The 27,845-nt window shown below is 38.3% G+C and overlaps 1 long non-coding RNA gene across 1 annotated transcript in view; it reads left to right on the forward strand.

The window, feature by feature from the left end:
* Positions 1-24,949, forward strand: part of LOC111768310 (uncharacterized) — a 48,473-nt gene extending 23,524 nt beyond the window's left edge. Inside the window, exon 3 of the long non-coding RNA XR_002800538.2 lies at positions 17,379-24,949. This is a non-coding gene — a long non-coding RNA (uncharacterized lncRNA). The remainder of the gene's footprint in view (positions 1-17,378) is intronic.
* Positions 24,950-27,845: the final 2,896 nt, after the last annotated feature.

Raw genomic sequence — 27,845 nt, forward strand, 5'->3', positions numbered from 1 at the left:
AGTGCCTAAGGCAGTGTCTAAAATAAGAGTGCTTAATAATTATTCTTTTCCATGACTTTATTTTATTTTTTTATTTTTGGTTAAGAAAAGGTAAGAAACCAGAACACTAAGCAGCTAACTCTGTCTGCCTTAGGGTTCAGCAGAAATTGATTCTCACCTTTAGTGATGAAGACTTATCTGACATCTACCTTATGTTACTAAGCAAACCTGAATTGTATAAACAGGTTTCTGCTGTGGTCTTTCTCAGGCTCCTGTTTGAAAACCAAGGAGGTCTGTGGCTGAGTGTTTTACGGCCAGTCCAGAGGTGCCATGGAACAGCTCTGATGGATGTGTGTGTCAGACTGCAACACCCCCGACCGGAGCAGTTAAACTGAACAGTTTAGAAAACCACCTCCAGGTTTCACATTTGGGAACACAAACACTTGCAAAGTGTAATGCTTCTTCCCAGGGAGACCACGGCACTGCTTCAGCTCCCTGTGAAGCGCCCATATATCTCAGGGGCTGAACAGAGTCCTGGTCAGGCCTGGCTTGATCTCTTGTGGCTGGTTTTTGGCTAAACTATCTGAATCCATTCTAACTTCTCTGCAGTTTTTGTTTAGCATTTCTTTATATGAGTTTGGGAATCTATCTTCCTTATAGACTTCTTGCTTCTCACCTGTTCTTTCCCTCTCGGACAAAGGTCAGCAAACTTTTCTGACAAGGGCCAGATAGTAGATATTTCAGGCATTGTAGGCCTTAGGGTCTCTGTCGCAACTACTCGACTCTGCCGCTGTAACTCAAAAGCGGCCATTGACAATACGTAACCGAATGACCACGGCTGTGTCCCAATAAAACTTTATTTACAAGAACAAGTGGCAGGCCAGAGTTGGTCCACAAACTGTAGTTTGCTAAGCCCTGATTTAAAATCTCAAAATATTTAATAGAAAGGACCCGGATGACCAGGCAGAAGAATAATTCAGCGTCCACAGGTAAAGTTCTGGCTGAGAGGTAGTTCCTGGCCTGAACTGAGCCATGCCGTGGGCAATGGAAGATAAACAACTCTGTCTCTCCAGACCAGCCAGACCAGGACCCATTCTGAAACTGTTTTGCTCCCACCTGGTGGGAAAATCATCTCTGAGTTTAAAAACTTTTAATAAAGGTGTTGCTTCACAGATTGGGACCAAGCAAAGAAACTTCCAAATCTGGAACAAGGAAGTCTTCTTCTAAGTGATGAGATAGAAATGGAGATGCTGCTCACGTACCACAGAGGTCGGAGGCCAGGGCAAAGACTTAAACCATAGGAGTAGAGTGAGTGCCAGTGTCTTCCTTTTCTGGAATAGTTCAGGGTACAGAACTCCTGGTGTTTAGAAATGACTAAACTGGCCCCTGTGCAAAGAAGTAACCCACAGGGTGTGAGTGTAATAAGTTATTCTGTAGTCATGTCCTAGAAATTCCAAAATAATGATGCAAATCTCCATGTGAAACTGCAGCGGAAGAAACCAGTTGACAAATATCGTGACCTAGGCTGCTCTTTCATTTGAAGGGTTTTGCAGGGCCAGGTGTGGTTTGAGACTCAGCCTTGTAAGACTTATTCCACAAAGCTGGAATTTGCTTGGGTCCATGGTAGCCATTTGTAGTATGTCATTGGTTGCTTGTCCAACGGCCATTCCAGTTCCTACTTTTTTCCTTGAAGAGCCCGTAGTTCCGTTGGAGTGTCCACATGTAACAAAGATAAATCTTACTTGGTTTAATTCAATTATGATCATCCCCTTATCCATGCCAGTGATTTGTTTATGGATGAGCATGTAACCCAGTTCCACCTAATGAAAAATAAAGAAAAATCTGCTGAGAGGCTTCTGGAAAAAGTATCTTCTCCCTTAAAAAGAAGCATAGGGGAATATGTGTTCCTCTGTGGACACTGTGGATATAGAGCTTGGAACTGTAGTGGCCAACTTACAACCCTGAGGGACGCTAAACTACAGATAATAAAGCAGAATAAACCCCGGAGTTGCCTTTCCTTCAGACGTCTTGTTACTGAGAAAACAAGGGTACCTTATTGTGTAAACTAACTTGAATTTTCTGTTTCTTGAAACCAAATGAATCCCAAATGATACACATTCCTCTTTGGTCTCCACCAGGCCAGTTCAGGTCTCTCTGCTACCACCACTCTCAAGTTCTCTGCTTTTACTATCCCCACCTCATCTTACCACCTGGTAGAGACTTGACAATTGTGCTTTGTTGTGTTTTTGTCAACATTGGTAGCCCTTGAGGTTGAGGTCTTACCTGTTATGATTTCACCATGGAACCACTGCACGGTAAAGAGTTGTAAAAAACAGTTACTCACAGACTGAGGTGATTTCAATTTGTTGTTTTGTTATTAGAAGTATTGGTAATAAGAACGCTATTCAGTAGTGCTGTCTTTCAGTACAATTGTCTTTCTTTAACAAAGATTGTAGGCTAGTGGATACAGTCAAGTAAGCAATTACATATTGTGTAATGATGGACCATAGAGGGTTCTGGGGGATGTGGAAGTACACAGGGAGGCTCTGTTGTTGGCTTACCCAACGGTCATATCCTTTGTGTTCCTTCCATGCTTACAGAGCCCCTTCCCCTGGAAATGCCAGGCGCTCACTTTCCAGCCTCCATTTAAGCTAGGGCATGTACATATGAGCCCCTTCTGGTCAGGGAGATATAAGGGAAAGCCATCAAAGGACTTCTAGGGAGATTTTCTTTGAAGAGTAAGGTCATCACAGAGATGTGTCTTCTTCCCTTCCTGCTCTTGGTTGTTTCACAAGAAGGCATGGTTTGGAGCTACAGTAACCATCTTGTGACCATGAGGCAAAAGCCAAGGGAATTGCAGAAAAATAGAATCCAAGTCTTGACATTATTTTATCATAGAACTAATCCTATAACTGTATATCTCCAGATTTCTTGTTATGTGACAATATCATGGTATTTCAGTGTCTGTTACTTATAGCCAATAGCATGCTAAATGGTACAAAGGGTATCTAACCTGGACTAGGGGAATCAAGGAAGGCTTCCTAGAAGAAGTGACTTATGAACTAAACCATGAAGGATATGTACACATTATGTAATAGAAGGAGAGGTGATAAAGGAGCGTCCAAAACTTGGAGGAGACAATATAGCAAACTTAAAAACTAAAAATAGGTGGCTCTGGCTGGAGCATAGAATATTGTTGATGGAGTAGCAAGAGATAAGGCCAACGAAGTACTAGGGGCATGAGGACAAATCATACATGACCTTGTAAGTCACGTTAAGAAATCTTACCCTTTTTCTCAGGCACTTTGGGAACACTATTGAAGCCTTTCTCATTCTCAAGGTCAAAGCTAATCGCTTCTTTTACACACCCAGATCACATTGCTGATCATTTGCTGCCATTTGGTCCTATTAGTGGTTGTAGCTTGTTATTCAAGTATCTACTTCCTTCAGTAGACTGGAAGATGCTAGAAGGCAGAAACTGTGTCTTATCCGTTTGCATTAGCCCCTCCAACAAATACAAAATGATCCAAAAATGCTTTTCACCATATCATATGGTTTTGCCCCACAGCGAGTGCTTCCGTCACTAAAAGTTTGTACATTTATTCATTCACAGTGAAGCCCCCGTTTAAGAAAATTAAAATAAAATTTTTTCCATGTGGTCATTGCCAGAGTTTTACAGTGGTTGAAACATCCAGTCACACTTTCTTTTCTTGGGAAGAGCTCAGAGTGGCCTTTTGGAATTAGCAGGTGTAAGCCAAGTAAGACCTCTTTGTTGTGGTTTGAGAAAGGCTAGCATTCCCCCATGTCTCCTCTGCAAAACTTATAGCCTACTTCTGGCTGGAGGGCAACTTTGTGTATTAGCTAGGGACTGTGAGTTAGCGTAACTAACTACCTGCCATAACAGATAAACCTAAACATCTCAGTGGCTCACTCAATCATTTTATTTCACACTCACATAAAGATTACTTTTCAGGGGTGCTGCCTCAGAGACCCAGGCTCATTCTCTCTTGTGGGTCCATCCTCCCCTGTGGCCTCTGCCAGATCTTCTGAGTCTAGTAGCTAGACAGAGGAAGAAAGCGAGCTGCCCCAGACCTCACTTCCGCCCACACTGCATTGGGCAGGACTTGGTCATAGGGCCACACTTACCTGCATGTGAGGATGGGAAATGTAGTCCAGCTGTGTGCCCAGAGAGAGAGCAAAGTGAGTTTGGAAGACGAGTGGTCATCTCTGACTTAGGGACCAAGGGGAATCTTAAGAAAAAAGTGGTGACCCCCTTTACCTTCTGAGGTTCTACCTTATATGGTATTTCTGACTAACTAGGATAGATCAGAGGAGGCTGGGGCACTCAAAGGAGAATTTACCGCACAGGATGAGATAGACTTGCCTGTTGATTCACTTCAAAGCCAGGATCTTGTTTTTCATGGGGGAAGATTAATTCCAAACATGATATACGTCTGCAATTGGAAATCCCCCTTATCCAAATGGGTGAGTGCTCATATACTAAAATAGCTGTATACTAAAAATTGTATATATTATCAGGAGCCCATACCCCAACATAATACCATAAAATGACCCATTCATTCATTCAACAAAGCTTATTGAGTTCCTACTGTGTGCCCAGCATATTCTAGGTGCTGGGATATAGTATCCCTGCCCTCATGGACCTTAGTTCCCACAGAAAGAGAGAGAAGATAAATAATAAATAAATATGATTTCAAGTTGTCATAAGCGCTATGAAGAAAATAGAGTTTGGTTGCAAAGTTAGGGGATAGAAAGTGACTTGGAGAGGTGGGGCTGGTGCTCTTCTCGATTGGATAGAACAAGATATAATGGATGTAACTGAGGGAGAAAAAGACGTCACTTCCCCCATTTCTAAGACCCAATGACACTACTGCTAGGCCAACAACGGAGTGTTCCTTGATAACCAAAAACTTTCCTTCAGTGGTCCAAGTGTACCCTACGTTTCTGGACCTCTTGCTTTCAAAAACCATACTATGTGGCAATGATGACAAAAACAGTAGTGCGATGTGAGCTTCACTTGCAGACTGATGATATTTTCCAGGGTTTTCTCTGTAGAGGAGAGTGATCAAGAATGACCCCTTATGCCAGTGAACACCCCTGGAATTCTCAGACTTACACCCAGAGGTAGAATGCCTTAGAAATACTGTGATAAGGAATGGGGCATGAGAATTGTGCAGTTGGACTAGTAAGAGGAATGTGACCTCACAGGTGAAGGCAGGCATAGCAATGCCACCTTCACGCCACAATTATTTATTATACACTTTCTAGGTGTCAGATACAGTGTTAAAACCTGGAGGTAAAGTGAACAAATGGGGCATAACCTCTGACTTCATAGGTTTTAGTCTAAGGAAAACTGAGAGAGCTTGACAGAAAAATCAAAGCTTTCCACGCACACGTTTGTGTGCTCCAACTACGTGCAAAGCGCTTTGCCCGATTCTGTAAAGTGGGGTGTGGGTGTGAAGCCTCTCAGGCTGCTTCACGTGCCTCTTTCTTCCCGGCTGCACTCCTCCCTGCAGGGGCAGTGACTTCCTGCTCCCATTAACGATTCTGCAGGTGCTTCCCTCTCCTGGGATTAGCCTTGTTCCGCTTCATGATCAGGCAGCTGTGGGGGTCCCGAAGGGCAGTATCCTTATCTTATTCTGGGATGCAGCCCCAACACGTGCGTTCCAATCCTGACCCTCCCAGGTGACCCTGTGACTGCCAGAAACCACTGGTCCCCATTGTGTGCCGTTCCTCCCAAGTTAACCTTGTCATCACACAGATGCTGTCAGAGTCCGTGTCTGAACACCATGCCAGAACAACTAGTGCAGAAAGAACGTTCAGTCAATCTGGTCTGTCAGAAAGCCAAAAAGTAAGACGTTTGTTTGACTGAATTCATGTAGAGTTGGTTTGTTTTATTTTTAGCTGAATTTGGTCTTGTTAGCTCATGTATCTAGGCACCGTTCTCATCTCCTGGGGTTACAAGAGCTCACGCAATCAACAACCACCACGACAAACGTCTGTCCGTTTTTCCCCCCAGATCTTCATCTTATCTCCATAACTACCCTGGAAAGCCCTTAAGGGCAAGAACTCTGTCATGGTTTCCCTTGCACAGAGTAGGTGTTTAATATTTGTGTCAGTCAGCGTCTTGCAAGGAAAGAGACAGCCTACTCAAACGGAGTCACTTGGGGAGAGTCTTATAGAGGGACAGTTGCAAAGGGGTGGGCAGAGTGCAGAAAAATGGCAGAGGATAGGGCAGTAACTCAGCATAGTCACGGGAGAACTGTCACTAGGCCTGAAACGACAGGAGGAGGAAGTGGAAAGAAGAGACAGACAGACAGACAGAGAGACAGCCACCTTTGTCCAAGAAATAAATCCACCATGTGTGAAATCCATAGAAGGAGAGCTGGGGGAATAGAACCCCAACCTCACTCTCCTGCCTCCCTCTGATCACCTTCCTGGGGTCCCTAGTGGCTAGACTCAGCTGGAAGCCAGAGGACATAGATGCCTGTGGATATAACTCATATCTGTCAGCCTCCCGGAACACAGAAGCCTGTGGAAGGGTGGAAAGAAGAGCAGGAGGGCCAGACAGAAGTTATCCAGCCTGGTACTGTGTTAACTAGTTTCTGGGAAAGATTATTCCGCATCTTTCCTGAATCAGCATCTTACTTTTCAAGTTAAGCAGTCATTTGGACTCACAGACTCTTGGGTTGGGGCAACTTTGAAAGTGCCAACCTCTCTAGGATGCATAAAACTTCTCTCAAGGATCCTGAGGAAGTGGCCATCCACCTCCTCTTGAATGCCTCTGTTGAAAGGGAGATCACTACCTTTCAAGGCATTTGAGGGCTTGAAAGGCTAATTAGAAGCCTCCGCAACCCAGCTCCCTTTAAGTTCCTAGTTTTGTCCTCTGAGGTCACCAGAATGGGTCTAAATCCCCAACTCGAGGGATGCTTGAGCCTTAAAACTCTACATCGTGTGCATGGACAAGCGCCTCCTTAAAAGGAAGTGGGGTGGGAGGGAGAAGCTCCAGAGGTTGAACCGATCTCCCAGGCAAATGCAGAAGAGAACTCAAGCCGTGGGGAGGCAGGGAAACCACTTCTCTGCTTGTATCCCACCACAAACACATCTAAAATTCAGAGCATCCTAAAAATGAAGATGTGACAACAAAATCCCTGAGAACTGGAGCTGGAACCCTTCAGACAGATTTAATTATATTTCAAAGCCACAAGCTCCCCTCGGCAAGACAGAAGAAACCAAGAGCAATGGCCAACAGCAGCCAGTGTAATTAATGAAAACCTAGCAGCTAAAAATACCCTTTGCCAACTCAGAGAACCACACTGCTGCCAGTCATAGTTCATCTTTTTAAAAATCCCAGCCTGCAGAAAGCATTCCACATGGAGAGGGCCGGGTCATTTGCAGGAATCAGTGTAAAACTTAGACAGTAGTTTATTTGTTAGGTTGGTAACACACGAGAAATGGCGGAGAGATTTGTTTTCTGTAGCAGTGGGCAGATCAAGCCAGCTGGCAGTGTGCCTGAAACAAATAACCAAGAAACAACTAGATCTGTGTGAAACTTGGTGAGAAAGTTTAGCGTTGGTCGGGAAGGGAAGGGGGGCTCCGGTGGAAGATAAAATAGGCAAGCCGGGAAGACAAAGAGATTTTAAATTCTCCTATGGGTAAATTCACCACGTAGGAGCATATTCGGATAAGCTGCCCATCTCCTGCCTGTTTTCAACTCTCACCACATCAGCTTTCCATTTAGAGCCCTGGATTCTGTCCTATTTCCTTTTTACCAGTTGTAAGAGTTGAAATTAAATTTGGTTGGTTCCATTTCTCAGACTTGTGTTCAGCAGCCGCAAACCTGGAAAGATCCAGTTAGGAAAATAAAGAAGTAGTTTCAGTTGTTAGCTCCACCGTTTACTGTGTAAACCCAAACGCCACAACAACCCTGTGAGAGAGTCATTTTTATTAGCCCAGTTATTTTTTTTTACCATATAAATATTTTTAAGTTTACATTCGGTAAAATTCATTTTCCTGTACAGTTAGTTCTAAGAGTTTTCGTAAATGCGCCAAGTTGTGCAACCACCACAATGAAGATACAAAACAGCCCTGTTACCTCTAAACTTGCCCTCGTGCTAAACGTTTGTAGGGAAACCGCCTCCATCCAGCCCTAACCCATGGAAACCACGTTTTCTTTGTCCCTGTAGTTTTGTCTCTTCTAAAATGTCGTGTAAATAAAATCACATAGTGTATAGCCTTTTGAGTCTGTCTAGGCTGTATTTTAAGGATAAGTCAAAGCAAGCTCAGAGAAGTTCAGTAACACAGGGTCACACAGCTAGAAAAGCAGGGCAAAAATTTAAGTGCAAGCCCGCTGATTCCAAATCTTATCCTTTCTCCGCATTGCTGAGCTGGAACCCTGCCTGGACTCAGTTTCCTCATCTCCTTCATCAAGACTGGGAGGGAGGGTGGCACAATGAAATCCTGGACATAGAAAGACTTTGCGGAAATCTAAAGCCGTTCGTGCAAGGCAACATTGCTCATTGTTTCTACTAGTCTTTCCCCAGTCAAGCATTTGCAGAGGGCATTGGGCTCTCCAAATCACCCTGCTGAACTTGGTGGCATACCTTTGAACCCGGCCATAATGAATCTGTTTAAAGAAACACACACACGCACTCCCTCTGCTAATGCAAGAAGCTTCTCAGGAGGTTAAAGGACCTGTCTTGACCGGAAAAAAGAATCAGTGTTTTCCACAAAAGAGGCAAAGCCACAGATTTATTTAATGGGATTTGGGTTGTGCAGGGGTGTTTGGTCATCTGAAGGGATTTTTCTCTTCTCCGGACATGAAAGTAACTGCTATAAAATAAAATTTGACTTGACTATTATGTCACAAGAAGTAAACATCATCTGCCGGCCCGATGGCTTGGAAGCCTCCCTCTAAAGCGCATCTGCCAAAGGCTTTGAAATGTTTGCTTTCGGGCTGGACGCAACCATCAGACTATTTAGAGAAGCACATGCCGTCGCCCCACAAGGCAGATCCTTCTCTTAGTGAAGATAAACCTGCAAAGCTACGGCTTTCTCGAAGCCACACAAATATGGGTTTGGTTCCTTCCTCCACCCCTGCTCCCCATAAATGTTATCAAAAGCAAAAGTTTCCTCTTCTTTGTTACTGCTGTAGGGGGCGCAGTTTTAGAAATGGGCCCAGTCAAGGCTCATGAGGTACCTTGGAGCCACTCCTCTACTCCAGCGCTGTCCAATGGACAGATAACACAAGCCATACACACAATTCCAGATTTTTTAATAGATATATTTTGAAAAGTAAAAAGAAACAGGGGCCAGCCTACTGGCGTAGTGGTCAAATTTGTGCACTCTGTTTTGGCGGCCTGGGGTCACAGTTTCGGATCCCAGGCACAGACCTATACACCACTCATCAAGCCAGACTGTGGCAGCATCCCACATACAAGATAGGGGAAGACTGGCACAGATGTTAGCTTAGGGCCAATCTTCCTCCCCCAAAAAAGAAAAAGAAACAGTTGAAATTCATTTTAATAATAGATGTTTAAAGCAACATAGCTAAAATGTGTAATCAACATCAATTATTAATGAGATATTTTCATTCTTTTTTTCATATGAGGTCTTCAAAATCCAGTGTGCGTTTTATACTCACAGCACATCCCATCTCAGACCAGCCACATTTCAAGTGCTATGTGACATGTGATTAGTGACAACTGTATTAGAGAGTGCAGCTCTAAAGGCAGAGGTCAATTCAAATCCCTCTTAATAACAGTGTGACTTTGGCCAAGTGATTTAAACTCTCTGCACCTTGGTTTTTCTCATCCAAGAAAATGACAGTGGTGTCTACTCACAGAGTGGATGTGAGGATTAAATGATATAATCCAAGTAAAGTGCCTGACATGGGAAGTGGTCAAGAGTGTGAGTTGTAATTAGAAGCATAATCATTATTATTTTTACTGGCATCATTATTACTATCACCTTACTATTAGAAGTCAAACCTCACTAGTCTGTCCTGGAATTGCTCATGGAAATGGAGATGGAAATCAGAAACAGATTCACTACCTCTGAGGTCGAGGGGAATTAGGAAAAAGCAACCAAAGGAATGAGTCATGTTTCTACCAGCCCCGAGGAGTTTTAAAACTTCTTATCTCCGTGTTGTTTCTTTAATAGTCTCATTTAACCTGTAATGTAGAAACTGTTTTATCTTCTCTATGGATGAGGAAAGTGAGGTTCAGAAAAGCTAGGTAAGGGCCTCAAAGTCACCCAACCAGAGCAGGAGAGCCAGGACTTAACTACAAGGCTTCGATGTCCAAAGCTGCTTCTCTCTTAACACTCTCTAAACCTCCAGAGCCTGGGCCGCCGTCTGAATGCTGGTTCTGCTGCTCATTGTATGTGCTGGGCCAGTTGCCCAATCTTTCAGAGCTTGCTTTTCTCACCTATAAAGTGGTAATAATATCTGCTGCATGGGGAGTTGGGAAGGTTAACTGTGGTGGGTTTGTAGACTGAGTAACTGATACTCCACAAACAGTCAACACACACTCTGTGTCGGTTACCTAAATGGAACCTCCTACTGTCCTCTCAAGTTGGATGTTGAGCTGATTGGATATTGGCGCAAGCTTTGGATAGAAACTATCAGTGGCCAGTAGTTTTAAAGCTACACTTATTTACATCAGAAAAATCACTGAGGGCTGGGGGAGAGCACTGGCATCTTGCCTTTGATGCGTGTTGATTGACTTCAGTGTGCCCATCTGGCTTCACATGCTTTTCTTTCGCTGTGAAGCATTCTTCATCCCGCAAGATCCCGTAAACAGGCCTCATCTTGAAGCCATCACTGCCGTTCAGCTAGCAGCCAGCGTGCTTAGTCTTCAGTGAAGGGATAATGGAGAAAAAAATTACTTCACATCAAGAAAAGAGTGGCTCAGAGTCTTGGCAGGACACATATGGCTCCCTCCCATGGGACAGTGGAGGGGAATTTAATAAAAGCATGGAGTTGTTCATTAAAGTGCAGGTAAGGTAGAAGGAAACGAGCAAGGGGTGGTACAGAACCCCATGCTTAGCTACACAGGGGCAGTATCAGCCGAGCCTGAAGGGGCGAGAGACAGAAGCAGAACATCCCTGCAACTCGAGAGGCGAGCTCTAACTGTACTCGAGGGCTGTGTGACGGGAGGTATGGCCTTCAGTGGAAAGACACAACCAAACTGTTGAGGAAGGAACAGGGAAGGAAGAAGGGACGTAAGCACTGTGATCTCACTCTCAGGTCTCTTGGCAAGTCCCCTGGTTGGCTGCAATCAACAGAAAGTCAGAGGGCAAGGGAGCCCATTGATGGAGGCCATGAAAATCAGCTTCCTGGGAGCACGGAGCTTGGTAAAGAAGTAAGGAGAGTGGACCCGGAGGGACACATGGAAAATACCCAGCACAAAAATATCACTTGGTTTGGACCTTGGAACCTTTCCTAAATGACTGGCTGTCCAGCTCCTAAATTTGGAAGGTGTTTTGGAAGAGAGCATGACCAACCTGCTACTCTTCACGTTCTACGCTCATAAACGCTAACATGCTCACCAACTTATGAGGTCTTCTTCCTTTCCAAAAATCTTTCTTCCCAAGTGACATTTTTCCAACCTGCGTGTTACAGCAGCTCTGTAAAAGTGTGTTCAGTGTATGACTTAAGAAACCAGTACAAGAGAACTGACATTTACTATCCCTACAATAAACCAGGCACTGGGCCAGGCAGTTCACACAGGTTAACAAACCCTCAGTCTGTGCCTTAGGGATTCTATCACGGAATAGGAAAGGGGAAAATTAAGCTTGCAGCTTATCACTTTAAGCATAAACATAAATGTTACAAAGATACATTATAATGGAAAATCGGATTGAGCTTTGCATTAGGTTGGGAAATAGTTAACATTCACCTGAAAGAAGTGATGTACAACAAGAAAAAAGATTTAATATGAGAAATCTGATGGAGATAGCCATGGTATTTTATGATGAGCAAGAGGGAAGCATGCAGGGCCGGCCCGGTGGGACAGCAGTTAACTTCGCATGTTCCGCTTCCGAGGCCCCAGGTTCGCCGGTTCGGATCCCGGGTGCGAACATGGGAACGTGGCACAGCTTGACAGGCCATGCTGTGGTAGGCATCCCACGTGTAAAGTGGAGGAAGATGGGCACGGATGTTAGCTCAGGGCCAGTCTTCCTCAGCAAAAGGAGCAGGATTGGTGGCAGATATTAGCTCAGGGCTAATATTCCCCCCCCAAAAAAATTTTTTCTTAATAAATTTTTATTTCACACACTGAAGTGCTGGCCAAAAAGTCTGTTTCTGGACCTGAATTTTTTGAGGCTCTGCGTGATTTATTTCAAACCCTTAAGGTAAGGTAGAGGTTAAATCAAAATAAAGAAGCTACTCCCCCCGCCACAGAAGCAGCCCTGAGGACCGATATAGCTGTATCCCTGACCCTAAACATTATAAGACAGAAACCAAAATAGCCCACAGACTCAGTGGTTGTAACGGTCAAGGACGGAGAGGGGAGGGGAGAGGGAGGGAATCGGTCATTTGTCGTCTTATAACCCCAACAAGGTACATGCTCCTGTTCACTTCTCAGCTGACTCTGGACACAGATGGAACACATTTGGCTGCAATGACAAGGAGGACACTCAGTGTAGCAGAAGCTGGGGTTTAGGCTGATCTCTAGTTTCTAAAGTGAGAAACCACTCTTCTCCAAAAGAAATTCAGTGATTTATTTACTAATTTTCATAAAATTTTTTTGCTGATTATCTATTTAATATTCATATAGAAAACTTGAAGTAACACACACAAAAAATAAATAATGAAATATCAGTCATCTTTTATCTCGTCTTACAAAGATTTCTGCCGATAGCTTTTTGGTAAACCTCTGTGTATGTTTAGTTTTTGTGCCTATTTTCTTTTTCCTTTGACACATTTGGGATTATACTGCAATTATGGTTTCCGTTTAGTCCCTACATTAAAGACTACCTATAACCCGAAATAGCAATTCTTCCTCAGGGACATACATTAAAATCAATCATAGATGTTACTTTTAAAAACTAAGTTTAAAATAAAATAAAAACAAGCCTTCCCTTGGAAATGATGACTCAGTAAATAAGAGATTGATGGAACTTGGGCATCTTTAGATTTTTTTAAGCTCATCCTGTGATTCTGATATGTAATATCACCAGTTGTGAATTAGTACACTCTAATGGGAAGAAAAAATAGCAATGGATTTCCTATAATATGTATACAAACATCTTTATTTTTAATATTGCATCTTGTTTTTATTATAAGTACTTTCCTATATCACAGAATAATTCTTTTTTATTGTGGTAAAACATACATAACACAAAATTTACCATTTTAGTCATTTTTGAGTGTACAATTCAGTGTCATTAGTACTTTCACCATCTTGTATAACCATTACCACTATCTATTTCCAGAACTTTTTCATCATGCCAAACAGAAACTCTATACCCATTCCTCCCATATCCCCAGCCCCTGGAGAGAAATAATATCTTTTAAACATCATTTCATACTGAGTATAAAATATTCCTTATATGGAAATGCTATTATTTACTTAGAGGATAAATAATAGGATAGGATATCCTTATATAGATATGCTATTATTATGGATATGCGCCATTCTTATGATTTTGGGCAATTATATTGCTTCCAGATTTTTCTTCCTAAAACTGCAGCAAACATCTGCGTGTGTGTGTATGTTTCTATTTGCTTCTTCTTTATAGCTCCTATTTATATACTGAGATATTCTATTTTTCTTTTTGTGTCAAGTGCATTTGCAATTGCTTGTTGGAGCATTTGTATAATAGATGGTATAAAATCTTTATCATATAATTCCATATGTATATTCATGTATATAATTCACATGTACATACTATATAATTATATACTTTATATAGCTATTATCATATCCTTGAAATAAATGCCTCGAAGTGAATTTACTGGATGATATGTGCAGTATTTTAAAGCTTTGATGCTCTTGACGAAGTAGTTTGATCAAATGTTCATGTTTATTATCAAAAAAGACTTCTACCACATTCTCCCTAAAACTGTTTATTATATTTAGTAGATAAATAATAATACCCAGTAGTTCTGAGTTCTCTTAAACAGCTTATTAAAGAAGAGTATATTTGTTTTACATGTTTATTAGCCATCTCTTATTTTGTAAACTATCAAAATATTTGACTGTTTATCTGTTCAAGTCTTGCTGTTCATTTTTATTCATTTTTTAGTTTAACATTGATATAGAATACTTACCTTTTGCCAGTGATATTTGTGGCAAATATTATTTCGAGTTTGTTGTTGAATTATTAATTGTGTTTTTTATTTTCAAAAACCAAAGTGTGAAATGTTTACATGACAAAATTTTTAACCTTTGGGAATTTTGTCTTTTGTTTTTACCTTAAAAAGTTCTTCCTCAAACAAAGAGTCAATAACCACTTATTTTTTAGATTTTCGTGGTTTATTTTTTTCCGTTTAACTCTTAGGTGTACCTAGAATTGATTTTGAGGTTTTATATCCAGTGAAAAGTAAACTTTCTTCCACTAATAACTAACCCATTGCTGGGTATCCGTTTGTCAAAACTCTTCCCCACTGATTTATAATTGCGTCTTCAACATAGGTGTCAGAATTCAGGGTGCTGGGTCTGTTTCAGGACTACCCATTCTATTTCAATGCTTACCTTTTTCTCCTTATACCAGTGTCACATTGTTATAATCATTTCATTTATTTTTTTAACTGTTTTTAATATATTTACTACTTTTTAAAAATTTATTTTAAAGATTGGCACCAGAGCTAACAACCGTTGACAATTTTTTTTCCTGCTTTTTCTCCCCAAATCCCCCCAGTACATAGTTGTATATTTTAGTTGTGGGTCCTTCTAGTTGTAGCATGTAGGATTCCCGCCTCAGCATGGCCTGATGAGCAGTGCCATGTCCATGCCCGGGATCCAAACTGGAGAAACCCTGGGCCGCTGAAGCTGAGCACACGAACTTAACCACTTGGCCACGGGGCAGGCCCCACATTTACTACTTTCGCCACAGGGTTCTCAGATATCTTTTATTAGATTTATTACTCAATAGTCGATAGTTTTGATGTGATTTTTAAATGATAGCTCAAAATTTTTAAAAGTTTTCTGTTTCACACTCATACTTAGAATACAATTAACGTCACAGTGTATGTAAGTCAAACATTATGCTGTACACCCAAACCCGTACAGTGCTATGTCAACCATAGCTCAATGAAACTGGAAAAAAAAATTTTTTAAAGAATACAATTAATGAATTTACAATAATATTTATTTCTAGCAGCCTTATTAAACTTCGTTTTCAATGTGAGCAATTTAGCTGCAGATTTATTTGGATTTTTAACATACATAATCATATTATCAAGAATAATAGTTTTGTTTAGTCCTTTCTAATTTTTATACTATTTTTGTGTTTGTTGAATTGGGCTGGCTGGGATCTCCAGCACAATGTTGGGTAGATGAGGTGAAAGAAGACATTTTTGCTTGACACAAACTGTAAAGGAAATGCTTCCAACATTTCACTGTTCAATATTAAGTTTGATTTCCCTTTTCATAAATATCTATTATGAAGGATAGTTTTAAACTCTTATTAATAACCTTTTTTTCGTCCATGTTAAGATGAGTATATGACTTTTCAGTTGATAAAGTTAATTATGTTCACTGATTTTCTAAAGTTAAGCAAATCTTACATTTCTGGAATAAACCCAACTTCGTCATGATGTATTAAGCAGTTGCTATCTTGCTAGATCATAAACATGTGTATATGTGTCTTCAGTCTTTACCAGATATCTTTTATTGGATTTCTACTTTTTAATTCAGTTGCAATCAGAGAATATTATTTGTATGATTTCAGTTCTTTTAGTTTCTTTTTATTTGTTTTATATCCCCAAATATAATTTATCTTGGCAGACATTGTGTGAACTTGAAAAGAATTCATCTTTTGTATTTTTTTAACTTTTAATTTTTATTATGGAGAATTTCTAGAATATACAAAATAGATAGGATTATATTATAAAATCCTATGTACTCAACACCCAAGTTCAATAGTGTATTTTTTTTTAAAAAGCATGATAAAAAGCACAAAAGAAATGACAAAGAAAAAGAAGAGAGGAAACTTGTAATCTGACCATTGCATCCTATTCATTTATGACTTAGTCTCTATCAATAAAACAAGTATAAAATAGTAAGACCCATGTAATATGATAGAGGAAAAACAGTTGTTCCAAGAAACCTAGCTAAGGAGAGCCAGTGAAATTGGACAAAGAGTATATGAGGTTCTGATATTCATGAAAGGCAGCACAAAAAGAAAACCTAAGTCATATAAAAAGCATGCGAGTTCATAAGAAGTGATGAACCTTTTCTTTATATGAAATTCAAAGAGGAATGTTTTATTTAAACAGTGTTGAACAAAATGGACAATGTCTTCCAAAGTAGAGATGCAAAAGATAACAAAGCAAACTTTAGATTACTTTTTCTTTTCTCAACTTTGGATAAAAACCAAAGTCTGTTTTTAATCACTGTCTTGAGTATGTTTCAACCAAGAGCTAAAGTAATATCATCCAGGTATACAGTTTTTTTAAATTGCTTAGAGAATCGAAGACCTTAAGTCACATTTTTAATTAATGGTGCCTGTGTCGTGACTAAAAGACTGATAAACATGTAATGTTCTCTTCTTAGAAAAAATAGGAAATTGAGGCAACTTGCTTTTGACTGGTGATTCTCAAAGTATGGTGTAAGGCTTTTTATGATAAGAGTTAAATGAATTAAAAAATGCATGTTTTAAGGTTCTTGTTCCAAGTAAGATGGACTAGGCATGCCCCATGCTGTATCTCCCATTGAATACAACTATAAAATCTGGACAGACTGCGTAAAGCAATCATTTGAGGACTTTGAAAAATAATTCGTAGCAGGTGGATTGGGGAAGAAGACTAGAATTTGAAGTACCACCAAAATGGTTGTGAGTTTATCCTTTGTCCCTCCCAGTATCCCTGAATACAATGCAGTCTAAAACCCCAAAGAGAACACTGAGGTGCAGACGTTGCTCCAAGAGGAGTCTTGTAGTCTGGGCTTGAGAAGAGGGGAAAAGGAGCTCCTACGACTCTGAAATAGTGTGGAAATCCCCTGTTTTACCTTTTTTTTTCTTCTCTTAGCTCTCTCCCACCCTGTCCTCCAAGTAATGCCCTAGTGGCAGTGACAGAAACAGCAACTGGAGCTAGCAGGAGCCAAAACTCTGAGGGAAAGGAGCCTTTCTTCCAACAGGTAGAGATGTGATCCCAAGAGAGTGGGGCAAACCCTCCATTTCATTTAATTCTTTCTCTGTACTTTTACTTCTAGGGTCCAGACATGGGTGCAGTTACAGATGTGCATGAGAGAGAGGGTAACTAAAGCCCCAACTATCAGGCCAGGGTGCCAAGAAGAGGAGCCCCAGGGAACTGAGAAGTACCAGAGGAATTGCAGAGGAGGAACTCAAGAAAGCAACTCCATAAAGTTATTTATGAATACATGGGCTCACCCTGAGCTCTGTATGCATGAATCTGATTCTAATCAGCAGACCAAAGACTATGAAAGACCATGAGAACTGAACTAACAGATAGACCACAGCCAAGGTCCCAAACTAACCACTGAGTGACACACATGTGGGACAGATCCTAATAACACTGAAAAGGCTTTGAAAATTGAAATGACATTGGAAACAGTGCCCATAGGTTGGAATTTGTGGTCTGAATCTAACCAGTGTGATTGACTGTTAAAACAAAAATATCCAGAATTTTCATCAAATTTAAGTGAGACACAGAGTTTTATAATGTAATAGTCAAAATGTTCAGAATATAATCCAAATTACTAGGCATGCAAAGAATGAAAGAAACTTCAAACTGCATGGGAAAGGCAATCAACTGACATCAATACCACAATGACACAGATATTGGAATTATCTGACAGACTTTACAGCACCTGTTATATCAGTGCTCCAACAAGCAATCACAAACACACTTAAGATAAATTAGGGGCCAGCCCAGTGGCGCAGTGCTTAAGTGCGCACGTTCTACTTCAGTGGCCTGCAGTTCACCGGTTCTGATCCCAGGTGTGGACATAGCACCACTTGGCAAGCCATGCTGTGGTAGGCATCCCACATATAAAGTAGAGGAAGATGGGCATGGATATTAGCTTAGGGCCAGTCTTCCTCAGCAGAAAGAGGAGTATTGGCAGCAAATGTTAGCTCAGGGCTGATCTTCCTCAAAATAATTAATTAATTAATTAATTAATTAATTAAAAAATAGAATGTCTCAACAAAGAAATAGAAAATGTAATGAAGAACCAAACAAATTTTAGAACTGGAAAATGCAACAACCAAAATAAAAAGCTCATTGTATGGGATAAATAGCAGATTGGAGATGACAAAGGAAAGAGTCAGTGAATTTGAAGACAGATCGATATGAATTATCTAATATGGACAAGAGAGAAAAAACATTTCTAAAAAATGAACAAAGCCTCAAGCATACATGGACCACTAACAAAAAGTCTAACATCTATGTCATAAGAGTCCCAGGAGAAGAGAAGGAGGAGTGCAGTGCTGAATAAATATTTGAAGAAACAATAGCTGAAAACTTCCCAAGTTTGGCAAAAGACATTTATCTACAGATTCAAGAAGCTTGGCAAGACTGAAACTGGATAAACCCAAAGAAATTCAAGACCAAACATAACAAAATTACTGCATTAAAGAAAAGAAAAATTTCTTGAAAGTAGCCAGAGAAAAACAATACGTTATCTAGAGGGAAACAATGAGTCAAGCGGCTGTAGGTTTCTCAGTCTGAAGAAAGTGGCACAACATTTTTAAAGTGCTAAAAGTAAAGAACTGTCGACTCAGAATTCTAGGTCCAGTGAAAAAATCCATCAGGAGTGAAGGTAACATAAAAATATTCTCACTGAGGGAAAACTAAAAGAATCCATTGCCAGCAGATCTGCTCCAGAAGAATTGCCCAAGGAAGTTCTTCGCCAGAAGAGAAAATACACCAGAAGGAAAAACTGGAACATTGGGAATGAAGGAAAAGCAAAATAAATGGTAAATATCTGGGTAAATATAAAGAATTCTCAGCTGGGTTTTTTAGAATATATTTGGTGACTGAAAGCAAAAATTGTGACGTTGCATGTGGAATTTTTGATGTATGTAGATATGACACATAACATGGCTGTAACAAGGGGGAATGTAATGAGACGTACATGGTGGTAAGGATTCTACAGTCCACATAAAGTGGTAAAATACTACCTCTAAAGGGATTTTGTGACATTCAGTATGTATATGCTTTAATCATTAGGGCAATGGCTTAAAAGCTATATAAAGAGATATGGTCAAAATCATAATAGATAAATTAAAATGGAATGCTAAAAGTGTTCAAATCTCCCAAAATGCAGGAAGGGGGTAATAGAGTAACAAAAACACAGAGAAAAATAAGAAACAAATAATAAAATTGCAGTAATAAATATCAGTAAGTACATTATATTTAAACAGTCTAAAAACACCAATTAAAAGATGGAGATTGTCACAATGGATTTTTTTAAAATGACCTTATATGTTACCTACAAGAAACTCACTTTAAATATGATATAGGAGGGTTAAAAGTAAAATAGTGGAAGAAGGTATACCAAGAAAACACTAATCAAAAGAAACCTGGAGTGGTGTTATTAATATCAGACAAAGTAGACTTCACATATAAAAACAGGGATAAAAATGGATATTACATAATGATAAAAGGATCAAGCAGCCAAAAAGACCTAATAATCTTAAATGTTTTGTGCCTAATAACATATTTTCAAAATTCATGAAAAAAGTACTGACATAACTGCAAGGCTAAATAGGTAAATTCACAATTATAGTTGAAATCTTCAACAAATCGCTCTTGGTCATAGACGGATTAGTAGACAGACAATCAGCAAGGATATAGTAGAATTCAATAACACCATTGACCAACTGGATCTAATTGATTTTTTCTTTTTTTTTTTTTCCCTAATGATATCATTGGACTGTTTCTGCTCTGCTGCTGACATTTTTTTTTTTCGGAAGATTGTATATATCCTAGTTTATATCCCAGTTGTAGGTCCTCCTAGTTCTTCTTGTGGAAAGCTGCCTCAGCATGCTATGAACATGCTGGCCCCCTCTAATTGATTTTTATAGAACATTCCACCAAGCTATATCAAAATACACATTTTGTCCAACTATACATGGAAATTCACCAAGATGGACTATATCTTGAATTATAAATCAAACTTTAACAAATTTAAAAGAACTAAATATAAAGTATGTTCTCAGACCATAAAATTAAGCTAGAAATCAATAAAGGAAAGATAGCAAAATACTCCAAACATTTGGAAATTAAACAACTCATGTCTAAATAACCCATAGGTCAAAGAGGAAGTCTCAAGGGAAATTAAAAAATATTTCAGGGGCCGGCCCCATGGCTGAGTGGTTAAGTTTTTGAGCTCCACTTTGGTGGCCCAGGGTTACGCCAGTTCAGATCCTGGGCACAGACATGGCACCACTCATCAGGTCACGCTGAGGTAGCATCTCACATGCCACAACTAGAGGCACTCCCAACTAAAATATACAAGTATGTACTGGGGGCTTTGGGGAGAAGAAGAAGGAAAAAAAAAAAGATTGGCAACAGTTGTTGGCTCAGGTGCCAATCTTAAAAAGAAAAAAGAAAGAAAGAAAATATTTCAAACTGAAAGAAAATGAAAATAAAACATTTAAAAAAATTGTAGGATGTAGTTAAATCAGTCCTTAGAGGGAAATATGTAGCATTAAATACTTATATAAGGAACGAAGAAAGGTCTCAAATCAATTATCTGTTTCCACCACAAGAAACTGAAAAAACAAAAAAGGGGAAAACAAATCCAAAGCAAGGAAAACGAAAGAAAAGATAAAGATAAGAGCAGTAGCCAATGAATTGAAAACAAAAATAACAAAGAAAAACAATAAAACCAAAAGCCAGTTCTTTCAAAAGAGCAATAAAATTAAATTTCCTGACAAAGAAAAAAAAGGGAGGAGAAAAAATTAGCAATATCAGGAATAAGATGAGGATATCATTACAGGCTCCACAAACACTGAAAGGATAAAGGAAGGCTACAAAAAAAAATCTCTACACATAATCTCAACAATGTAGAAGAAATGGGCCAATTTCTTGAAAACTGTAAACTACTAAACTCACCCAAGATAAAATATACGATATGAATAGTCCTAAAACTATTAAAGAAATTGAATTTGTATTTAAAATAGTTTGCAAAAAAGAAATCTCCAGGCCCATGTGGTTTGACTGGCAAATTCTACCAAACAGTTGAAGATATAACACCAATGCTACACAATCTCTTCCAGAAAATAAAGGAGGAGAGAACACGTTCTCTCATTTAATCAGACCAGCATTAACCTGATACTAAACCAAACAGCAATTCCAAAAATAGAAAACTACAGAATGACATCAAGAACATAAATGCAAAAATCCCCAACAAAATATTATCAAATCGAATCCAACACTGTATAAAATGGTAACATGCCATGACTAAATGGAGTTTATCCCAGGAATACAACACTGGTTTAATATTTGAAAATCAATCATTGTAATTCACCATATTAGCAGTCTAAAGAAGAAAAACCACATGATCATTTTAATTGATACAAAAAAGTTCAACATTGTAAAAACAATCTGAAAACTAGGAACAAAAAAGAACTTTTTCAATTTATAAAGATATCTACAAAAAAAACCTACAGCCAAAATAATACTTAATGGTGAAAGACTGAATGTTTCCTCTAAGATCAGGAACAGGTTAACAATGTCCAATCTTACCGCTCCTATTCAACATCAAAGTGAAAGTCTGACCCAATACAATAAGATAATAAAAGGGAAAAAGGCATACATATTGGAAAGGAAAAAATAAAACTGTCCTTATTTGCAGATGATGTAATTATCTACGTAGAAAAACCCAAGGAATCTATACAAAAATTCTGGGAACTTTAACAGAGTTTAACAAGGTTGCAAAGTATAAGAACATAAGAAAATTAAACTGTATACTGGCAATGCAAAATTGTAAACTAATTTTTCTTTAAATACCACTTACAATAGCTCCAAATATATATATTATATAGTAGAACATGAATAGGATCTGTCTGCTGAAAACTCCAAAATATTGATGTTTGTAGCAGCTCTATTCATAATCACCAAAAACTTGAAGCAACCTAGGTTTCCTTCAACAGTGAAAGGATAAATAAACTGTGGTATACACATACAATGGAATATTTCTCAGTTGTTAAAAAAAAAAAAAAGGAATGAACTATTGATACACACAGTAGCATGGATGAATCTCAAAGTCTTTGTGGCAGGTGAAGGGGAGGGTCATAGTGTCAGAGGAAGCCAGCTAAAACAGAAGGTTTAAAACGTTTAAATAAAATCCAGAGTCTCATAATATAATATCCAACTATCCATGTTTAATCATAGACCACTCATCACACCAAGAACCAAGGAGATCTCAAACAACAGAAAAAGACAATCGACATATGTTAACACCAAGATGGCAGTGATGTTAGAATTGTCTGATAAGGAATTTAAAGCAGCCATCATAAAAATACTTCAATGAGCAATCATGAAAAAAATTTAAACAAATTTAAAAAATAGAAATTCTCAAAAAAATTAAAAATATAAAGAAGAATCAAATGGAAATTTTAGAACTGAAAAACACATTAACCAAAATTTTACAACTCAGCGAATGGGCTTGACATCAGAATGGAGGGGACAGAGGAAAGAATCAGTGAACTGGAAGACAGAATGGTGGAAATTACCCAATCAGAATAATGGAGAGAAAATATTCTGAAAAAAAATGAACAGAGCCCCAGGAGCCTGTGGAACTATAACATTTGTGGTTTCAAAGTCCACAAAGGAGAGGAGAAAAAGGACAGGGCTAAAGAGTACTCGAAGAATTAATGGCTGAAAACTTCCTAAATTTGCAAAACAAATAAACCTACAGATTCAAGAACCTAAGCAAACTCCAAATGAGATAAACCTCCTAAAATCCACAAGACACATCATGGGCAAACTTCTGAAAACTAACCATAAAAAAATAATCATGAAATCAGCAAAAGAGAAATGACACTGATGGAGGAAAGCCAATTTGAACAACAGTGTGTTTCTCATCAGAAACCAGGGAGGCAAGAAGGAAGTGGAACCACATTTTTCAAGTACTGAAAGAAAAGAACCATCGACTCAGAACCTTATATCCATTGAGCAATACAGAGAACATCAAGACAATTCTCTTAGGAAAACAAAGAGAATTTGTCTCTTAAAGAATGGCTAAGGAAAGTTCTCTAAACAGAAGAAAATGATAAAGAAATTCACAACATCAGGAAAGAAGAAAGAGGACTATAAACAAAAATATGGATAAATACAATAGACTTTCTTTTTGAGTTTTTTAAATTGTATTTAATGGTGGAAGTGAAAAAATGTAATACTGTCTACTATAGTTCTAAGTATATGGAGAGGAACTATTTTAAGACAATTTTAAACAGGGAAGGCTAATAGGGCATAAAGAGAGATAAGTTTTCTACACTGCACTTAAAACTAGTATAATGACACCAGTAGACTGAGAAGTTACGTATATATAATGTAATTACTAGAAAAAGAGTTAAAATAGCTATTAAAATCAAATTGAAATTCTAAAAACTGTTAGAGTAACCCATAAAAGGTAAGAAAAAGAAAATAGAGAAGTGAAAAACACAGAAAAATAAAATAAAATGGCAGACTTAATCCCTAACATATAAATAATTACATTAAATTTAAATGGTCTATATACACCAATTAAAAGGCAGAGAATGGCAAAGAGAATTTTTTTAAAAAAATGGCCCAACTACCTGCTGTCAATATAATGAAAATAGGCAGATTTAACGCAAAAGTATGGAAAAAGATATGACAAACATATTAACCCAAAGAAAGCAAGAGTGGTTATATTAGTATCAGATAGTGTAGACTTCAGAGCAAAGAAAATTAACAGAAACAGAGAAGAACATTATATAATAATAAAGGTTCAATCCACCAAAGAGTCATAGTGTATGGTGTGTATGCACCAACCAACAAAGCTGAAAAATATGGGAAGCAGAAACTGATACAACCAAAAGAGGAACAGACAAATCTAAAACTATATTTGTAGACTTCAACATTCCTTTCAAGAATTAATAGGACAACTGGACAGAAAATCAGCAAGGATGTAGAAGAACTCAATCGTGCCATCCACCAGCAGGATCTAATCAACATTTATAGAACCCTCCATCCAATAGTAGCAGAATATACATTCTTTTCAAGTGCCCACAGAACATACACCAATATGTTGTATATCTTGGGCTATAAAACAAACACCAACAAATTTAAAAGAGTTGAAATCATACAAAGCATGTTCTGTGACCACAATGAAATTAAACTAGAAACCAATAAAACGAACTTAGGAGAATCTCAAAAAATCTTTGAGTTTTTCTACATTTAAGTAATCCATAAGTCAAAAAGGAAATCTCAGGAGAAATTTAAAAATACATATAACCAAATGAAAATGAAAATACAGCATATCAAAATTTATTAGACACAGCCAAAGCAGTGCTGAGAGGTAAATTTATAGCACTAAATGTACATAAAGAGAAAAAAATCTCAAAGATTCTAAGTTCCCTACTCAAGAACCTAGAAAAAGAAGAGCAAAATAAACCCAAAGTAAGAAGGAAGGAAATATTAAAGGTAAGACCAGGAATCAATGAAATTGAAAACAGAAAAACAACTCTGGGAAAAATATATTTTTAAAAAAAGAGCTGGTTATCTGAAAAGATCAAAAAAGATCGAAAATTGGCAATCCTTGAGCAAGAGTGACAAGAAAAAAAGAGAAAAGACATGAATTACCAATAATAGGAATAAAACAAGGCACATTACTACAGACTCTACAAATCTCAAAAGAACAATAAGCAAATACCACACAAAACTCTACCCACATGTATATGACAACTTAGATGAAATGGACCAATTCCTCAAGAAACACTACTCACCACAACTCACTCAATATGAAATAAATCATTTGAATAGCCATAAAATTTAAGGAAACTGGATTTGTAATGTAAAATTTTCCAAAAACATACACCACAACCAAGTGGAGTTTATTCCCAGGGTGCAGGTCGGTTCAATCTTCAAAAACCAATCACTGTAATCTGAAATATCAGTGGCTGAAGAAGAAAAATCACATATTATTTGATGCAGAAAGGTATTGAGGAAACCCAGCACCTATCATGACAAAAACTCTCAGAAAAATAGGAATAAAGGAACTTCTTCAACTCAATAAAGAACATCTACAAAAAAACTACAGTTGACATTATTCTTAATAGTGAAAGACTGAATCTGTTCTCCCTAAGATCAGGAACAAGGCAAGGATGGTCACTCTCATCACTCTTATGCAACATGGTACTGGTAGTTCTAGTCAGTGCAATAAGGAAAGAAAAGGAATACAGATCAGAAAGGAAGAAACACAATCGTCTCTCTTTGTAGATGACATGATTGTCTACAAAGAAAATCTCAGACTCTACCAAAAAACTTCTAGAACTAATAAGTGAGTTTAGCAAGGTAATAGGATACAAAATAAACATACAAGAATTAATTTTATTTCTATATACTAACATTGAACACATGGACACTGAAATTAAAAATATAATAGCATTTAAAATCACTCAAAATATAAAAATATTGTGTAATATATGTAGAGGAATTGTACGCTGAAAGCACAAAATGCTGATGAGAGAAATCAGAGATCTGAATAAATAGAAAGACATGGGGCCAGCCCATGGCATAGTGGTTAAGTTCAGTGTGCTCTGCTTCAGCGGCCTGGGTCTTTGGGTTCAGATCCCAGGTGTGGACTTACACCATTCATCAGCCATGCTGTGACAGCAACCCACATACAAAATAGAAGAAGTTTGGCACAGATGTTAGCTCAGGGCCAATCTTCCTCAGCAAAAAAAAATGAAAGACATACTGTGTTCATAGACTGGAAGACTCAACATAGTAATGATGTCAATTCTCCCCCAATTTTATACAGGTTTAATGCAATTCGTATCAAAATCTCAGCACATTGTTTGTAGATACAGACAAGATTATTCTAAAATTTATCTGGAAAGGCAAAGAAACTAGAATAACCAAAATAATTTTTACAAAGAATAGGTGGGAGGAATTAGTCTACTCAATTTCAAAACTTATTATATAGCTACAGTAATCAAGACTGTGTGGTATTGGCAGAGGAAGAGACACGTAGATCAATGGAACCAAATACAGAACAAAAATAGATCAATACAAATATGCCAACTGATTTTAACGAAGGTGTAAAAACAATTCAAGGGAGAAAAGTTAGTCTTTTCAACAAATGGTGCCAAATGAAGTGGACATCCATAGGCAAAAAACTGAACCTCACCCTCAACCTCACACCTTATCCAAAAACAAACTCAAACGGATCACAGAATTAAACATAAAATGGAAAATCATAAAACAATATGAAAAAATAGAAAATCTTTGGGATCTAGAGCTAGACAAAGAGTTCATAAACTTGACAGCAAAAGTATAATCCATACAAGAAAAAAATAAAAAATTGGACTTGATCAAAATTAAAGCCTTTTGCTCTGCAAAATAAACTGTGAGAGAATGAAAAGACAAGCAACAGACTGAGAAAAAACACGGGCAAAACATGTATGCAACAAAGGACCGGCATCTAGGCTAGAAAAGAATTTTCAAACTCAACAGTAAAAAAAAACAAGCCAATTAGAAAGTGAGCAGAAGACATAAAAAGACATTTCCCTGGCGAGGATATAGGGCTGGCAAGTAAACATATGAAAAGATGTCTAACATCACCAGCATTGCATTAGGGAAATGCAAATTAAAAGCACGATAAGATATCACCATACACCTATCACGATGGCTAAAATTAAAAATAAAGACACCACCAAATGCTGGAGAAGGTGTGAAGAAGCTGGATCACTCAGACATTTCTGGTGAGAACATAAAATGGAACAGTCACTCTGGAAAACAATTTGGCAGTTTTGCAAAAGGTTACATACCGCGTTATTCCATTGATTCAACATTTTTGGGAAGAGAAAATTAGAGAAATGGAGACCGGATTACTGGTTGCCCAGGGTTAAGGGGAGGATGAGGTGGGAGAGAAGTGGATATGGGTATAAAAGGACAACATGAGGGATTCTTGTGTTGATGGAAATGTTCTATCTTGATTGTATCAGTGTCAATATTGTGGTTGTAATATTATGTTATAGGTTTACAAGATATCAACATTGGTGGAAACTGGGTAAAGGGTACGTGGGGACTCTTCCTACTATTTCTTGCAAGATCATGTGAATCTACAACTATCTCAAAATAAAAAGTTAAATTTTTTTAAGTGTATGTTTTTGGAGTGGGCTTCTACGTGAATAATTTGTAATTCCATGTACTTTTATTTTTATGTATAATTAAGGACTATTTGATAGTAACCTAATAAATGAGTTATTCAGAGTTCCTAAAACTTGATATTCATTCATTAGAACTAGAAGATGATGCTAGCTTTTAATTCTGTATTCTACTAAGAAAGCTGCTTAACAGGTAGGGTTTCACAGAGCTCTGAAGTTCTTACTCTGCTTGTAGGCACCATCTGATGATAGCAATTCCTGAGCTATGGGGGTAGAATATATTGTACTGTGCTATCTCACTCGACTGTAATTTTCAATCTCTCCTAGTGGTATTCTTTTTAATCGTAAATTACTCT

This window comes from Equus caballus, chromosome 16 (assembly GCF_041296265.1).
Source record: "Equus caballus isolate H_3958 breed thoroughbred chromosome 16, TB-T2T, whole genome shotgun sequence".
Lineage (NCBI taxonomy): Eukaryota > Metazoa > Chordata > Mammalia > Perissodactyla > Equidae > Equus > Equus caballus.